This window comes from Mercenaria mercenaria, chromosome 12, assembly GCF_021730395.1.
Source record: "Mercenaria mercenaria strain notata chromosome 12, MADL_Memer_1, whole genome shotgun sequence".
Lineage (NCBI taxonomy): Eukaryota > Metazoa > Mollusca > Bivalvia > Venerida > Veneridae > Mercenaria > Mercenaria mercenaria.
In genome coordinates, this window is record NC_069372.1 from 26,227,927 (window position 1) to 26,233,822 (window position 5,896).

Consider the following 5,896-nt stretch of genomic DNA (forward strand, 5'->3'; position numbering starts at 1 on the left):
ATTGTTAATATCATTTTCTATACCATGTTTATGACATTTTACACCATTTACTAAATTACTGTTTTTAATGTAATCATGCAAATCATTTAGATACAAGGAAAAAAGCAAGGGCGATAAATTTTCCCCTTGTCTGACTCCATATTACAAGGGAAATAATCAGAGTTAAAGCCATTTGAAAAAATACACGATTTTGCTTTGTCATACATATTTTTAATAACTCGTAAAAAATTTCCATTTATATTATCAACAATAAGTTTAGCCCAAAGTCCATTTCTCCATATGGTATCAAAAGCACTTTTTAAATCAACAAAAGCGCAAAATACATTCTTTTTACTGTGCTTTAACAATTCAACTAAAGTACTAAGAACAAACATGTTATCAACTGTGGAGTAGCCCTTTCTAAATCCAGCTTGAAATTTGTTTATGATATCATTATCAGATGTAAATTTTTCCAGTCTTGAATATAATATCGCTGTGAAAAGTTTTCCTAAACAGCTTAGTAAGGATATTGGTCTGTAATTTGCAGGATCTGTGATTTCTCCTTTGTTTTTATAAATTGGAACAACTTCCCTACAGTCCAAGAATTCGGCACAACTCCAGTTTTAAAAATGATATTGAAAAGTTTAACCAGTACATGTTTAAGTTTCGGAACAGTGGCCTTAATGTATTCATTACAGATATTGTCAACACTGCTTGATTTGTTATTCTTTAAGTTTTTTGCTGTTTTCTCTTATTCCTCCATAGAAATGGATTGATTTAGATCCTGATTAATGTTATCATCAGTGACATCTATATCAACATTATTTTCATCAACATTTGCATAATTACACTGCCTGAAGTATTCATACAAGTCATTTAATTTCGCACCTGATCTATTTGTTTTTCTTCCATTCACTATCTTCCAGTACTGTTTAGGTTTTGAAAATTTCATTTTTTTCAGGTTTTCGGCATTTGTCCTCTTATAACTAGCAAATGCATTTTTTAACGATGACTTGTATGATGTACTTTTACATTGCAGGTTTCATTTGTTTTCATCATTTTTACGCAATTTTTACAAGTATTTGGCCCGATGGAAGTTCTTTCGTGCCACTTTACATTCCTTATTAAACCATTTTTTATCTTTATCGTATTGTATGTCATTTACATGTAGCTTTTGTTTACACTGAACAAATATTTTACTAGCACTACCTATAAATAAATTCGAGAGATGTTCTACAACATCATCGATTTGCTTTTCAGTAACACTATTACAGTTTTCAATGCGGCAAAGATTTGTGTATATATTTTGTACAATAGAGTCATCAATGTTATCACAATATAAGTTTGACTTAAGAGGGTCCAAGTTTTTTACCTTATTTACATATAATTCTGTATCACTTTGTTCTTCTACTTTAAAGTTTAGTGAAAGCTCTAAAGGATTGTGCACATCTGACAACAAATGACAAAAATCAGCTACCTTTAACTCACAAACATGTGAAAATAAACTAGACGTGCATAGAAAATAATCAACTGTACTGACCCCTTTACACGTAGTTTTCCCCTCTATGTCCCCATTTGTTCTACTATTATGTAAGTACAGATTGTTATACTGCAAAAAGTCTATAAACCTGTAACCATAATTGTTACAGGAATTGTCACAATTTTTTCGTTCAAGTCTAACACTGCCTTTATCGAATTTATCTAATTCCATTTGAAAATTATAATACACTTCATCTAGGTCGATTTCGTGAAAAATGTCAAAATCAGCATTTATATAGTCTTGTAAATTTTTTGTTCTAGCTTTCCAATCCCCAAATAAACACACTGAAGAAAATTTATCAGAAAATGAGTTAAATTCATTTTGAATTTCAGTGAATGGATCATCGATGGAAAATTCGGAATTTTCTGGTGGCAAATAAACTACACCATACAAAATATCATTATGATTTATCAATGTCTTTGAAATAACAAACCATAATACCAGTTTACTTTCATTTTCAATCACAGTGATGTATTTGTCAATATTTTGTTTGACAGCTAAAGCTGAACCACCGGACTTTCTTTTAGAGATGACTTTTCTGTGCTTGTAATAAATGTTAAAATTTGGTAAATTGACCGTATCTAAAGAGTCCATTTTGGTTTCTTGAAAACCAACAATATCATCTCTCAATAAATGAATTAAATTCAGGGGCAATATGTTTGGATTTGAGGCCACATACATTTAAAGAAAGCAATTTCAGATTATAATCCGGTGTCTTATTTATACAGCGTTTAACACATTGATTAGAACTCTGACTATTCGCTAATAATACATTGTCATATAACGGTAACTCTCCCCGCCTGTCCTAGTAATCGTCATTATTAATACACGAAACCGTTGAATCAAAATGAGGCTCGTCCTCATTCTCATTAAACAAAGTTTTACTCATCGTTTCATCCCGAGGTCTCTTGAAATTGTCGTCCTCCAGTGGAGATCCAGCTTTCTGTTTATTATTGCGCACTGAAGATGGTGCCTGCGTTCAGGGCATCATATCTATTGGGCGTCCTGAAGTCGATATGTGGTGACTGACTTCTAGATGCTGGTATACATGCATTAAAATGTTTTCTTGAACGGCTGGCGTTCGAATTTTCAGGCCGGAAATTTATGTCCATTTGACGATCGGGTGCGAGAGGCGGTTTTGCATTAATTGGTTTTTCGAAAATTTCTTTGTCTAAATTATATACCCAGCCATTTACAGTCGATTTATCTTTTACTAACGAGCATTTGTTTGATTTAACCTGTTTATATTTTCTCAAAATCGGGAACAGTTTGCGGCGATTTTCTTCTATTTCTTGTGGGTATTGTTCATTTATATAATATGTTCCCTTTTTGATGTTCAATCTAACACCCGCATCTCTAATTATTTCTTTTTGTTTAGAAAATGTAAATTTTGCAATAATTGGCCTTGGTTTTGTAGATTTTCTGTCGGGGTCTCCTAATCGGTGCACCCGGTCAAATTGTATGTCGCTCACTGTTATGTCATTCCTTGTATTTACAGTTGAGTCGTTTTCCACATGGGTTTCTAAAAATTCACGCAATACCTGTTCACAGTCCTCCTTTTCGACCCCGTTATTTTCATTTATACCAACGAAAATTAAATTGTCACGCATGCTTCTACATTGTAAATCGAGAACTTGCTGCTTAACTTGTGTATTCTCCTGTTGAAGTTTATTTACCGTATCATGTAGACATTTGTTTTCATATTTGATGTCGCATATAGTGAATGAACAATTTACTTTGTGATTATTAAAGTCATCAGCAATATTGCTCACAGATTGGCAAAAAGACTCCATCTCGTTCAGTTTTGAATGATTTACAGTGTTTTCACATTTTAAGGTTGTAACATCGGATCTTACTTGTCCAATTTCTTTCTGGATTAAGCTCAACTTCGATACACTCTCTTCTATTTATTGAAGGCGATTATCTAACTTATTTATGAGATCCACGATGAAAGACTGCTGTATACCACTATTTTGCAAACCTTGTGTTGGTGACTGTATCTGAGAATGATGCTGCTGATTTGGCGGCTGGAAAGATTGAGCATTGGGATAAGGCCCTTGGTAGGGTGGGACCACGTATGGACGACCCTGGTGGTAGCGAATGTTGGCGTCTTGGATACCATCACTTATTGGGCAATTGAGCATATTGGGTGTAAATAAACCGTGAGTATTGTTTATAATCGGTAGCTGAAGATTTTCAGTTAGTGGGGATTCAATGTTATTAGGCTGACTTTGAACTCAAATTTTTAGTCATTACCCCACCCACGGTTCTGTCCACTGAACTGTTTTGTCCATTGTTTACAGATTTATCCGGTTTCTGCTTAACTTTTCCTTTCTCATTTGAATTTGGCATTTTTAACACAGCACTGATATGTCCCACTTAGAAAACACTATTTTTGGCAATTCTAATCCAAATTTGTTTGTTTTAGTTCCTAATTTGATTTAAATTTTACCAGAGATTTTCAATTGTCCGCCATTATTTTTAGTCTCACTTTGGGTTAATAAAAGGCAAACCAAGCACTTACCTGCACTGAAACATTTTGTTCTGCCAAAAGATACCAGTAAAACTTTTAAGGCAGGATTTGATGAAAATTAGTTATAATTAATTACTTTTCCTGAATAATTGTAATTAATTAATTATTTACCCCAAAAACTAAGTAATTAATTGTAATTTAATTGATAAGATTGTCAAAATAATTGTAATTAATTAATTATTTTATGAAATAATTAGGCACAACCCTGGTGGGAGTGTGAGTGGAGTTCGATGTCTTATTCATAAATCCCATTAAATTTTAACTATCGGAAGGGCAACTGAAGTATTGGTTCCCGTGCGACCCGGGTTCGAATCCCAGCAGAAGCAGTTAAGATATATCATTCTAAAATTCTCCCTTCTTTCATTTCTGTTACGCTCTTATGCGTAAGATGGGGGCTCGTCCGAGATTGTACCACAAACGAATGTGGGATTTGAAGTACCAAATATGAATGTGGGAATTATCAGTTACCACATATGAATGTGGGAATTATCTGTTCAGCATGAACTTTACGTCATCATACAGTTTATGATGACTTCCTTCGAATGGGGATGTGTAACGGCCGCCTTCTGTTCTTCTGATGAATTACCTCCCTTTAAGGGATTATTTAGAAAAAGGTTGCAAAGTTCTTTCTGTTCGGTGGTCGTCTGTGGCTATTACAGGAAGAAAACGAAACAAGAAATTGAGACAAATGTTCTCAATATTAATAGCCGCTTAAAAGTGTAGTGTATGCGGATTTCGAACCCGTTGAAATGTCAGCCATGTTTAGGTCTCCTATATATGCGGTGTTGAAACATCTTTTTTTGACGTATTGTGTAGGTACCGGCATGGCCTTGCTCAGTCGAAGGTGTCATATTCTTAAGGGTATGGAATGTGTTTACACTGCACTCTGTTGCGGACACATGTTCGTAAGATGGTCCAGGATAGGACTATCTAGTGCTTAAAATCTTACGCATTTCAAAGCGTAACAGAAAGGAAAGAGTAGAGAATTTTAAAATAAAAAATGCCTCTGCTGGGATTCGAACCCGAGTCGCATGGGTGGAAGGTCAATGTTCTAACCACTGAGCCAAAGTGTCGACTCCCTGGCGCAGTTGTTAGAGATTGGTTTTAAACGTGAGGCTATACTAGAGCGACCGTAACACTTTATCGTGATTTGATCTTTCGCACCTCTTATTTTTCGTCTGACTCCGCCCCATATTTTTAAGGTAATGACCCTTGATATAGTAAAAATGCACATTTTTACCTTGTGACGCGCACGGCTCAAGAAGTATTTCATATAAATTGATGAAACCTAACATGTTATAAACTTGCGCACATCCTATTTTTTGTCTGGGTCCGCCACCTGTTTTAAGAGTTATGTCCACTGAAATAGTAAAAAATGCACATTTTCATCTAATGACGTGCCTTGTTAAAAATAGTATTTCATGTAAATTCACGAAACCTTGCATTAATGAGTCTTTATCATGATGTGACTTTCTACACTAAAGTCTTGTCATTCTTCCTCTGATTTTAGCGCTAGTTACAGAATTACGGTCCTTGAAATAGACAAAATAGTGGATTGTTTGTTTGTGATGCTAATAGCTCAAAACGTACATGGCCTAGAATAATGAATCCTTTATGTAATATTTTTGTTGAGGCTATACCCCCTTAAGACTGCAAAGATTTGAACTATTGCCCCTCATTTGTGACAAATGTACCAGTGGGATCACATCCTGTGTCTTACAGACACATTATAACTTTCTGAAATCATAAGTTATACATACAATTTACAATTTGTCTAAACAGTATTTCGGACAAAATATTTTCTGCACATACTTAAAAATAAAAATGAAAAAGAAAGAAGAGGG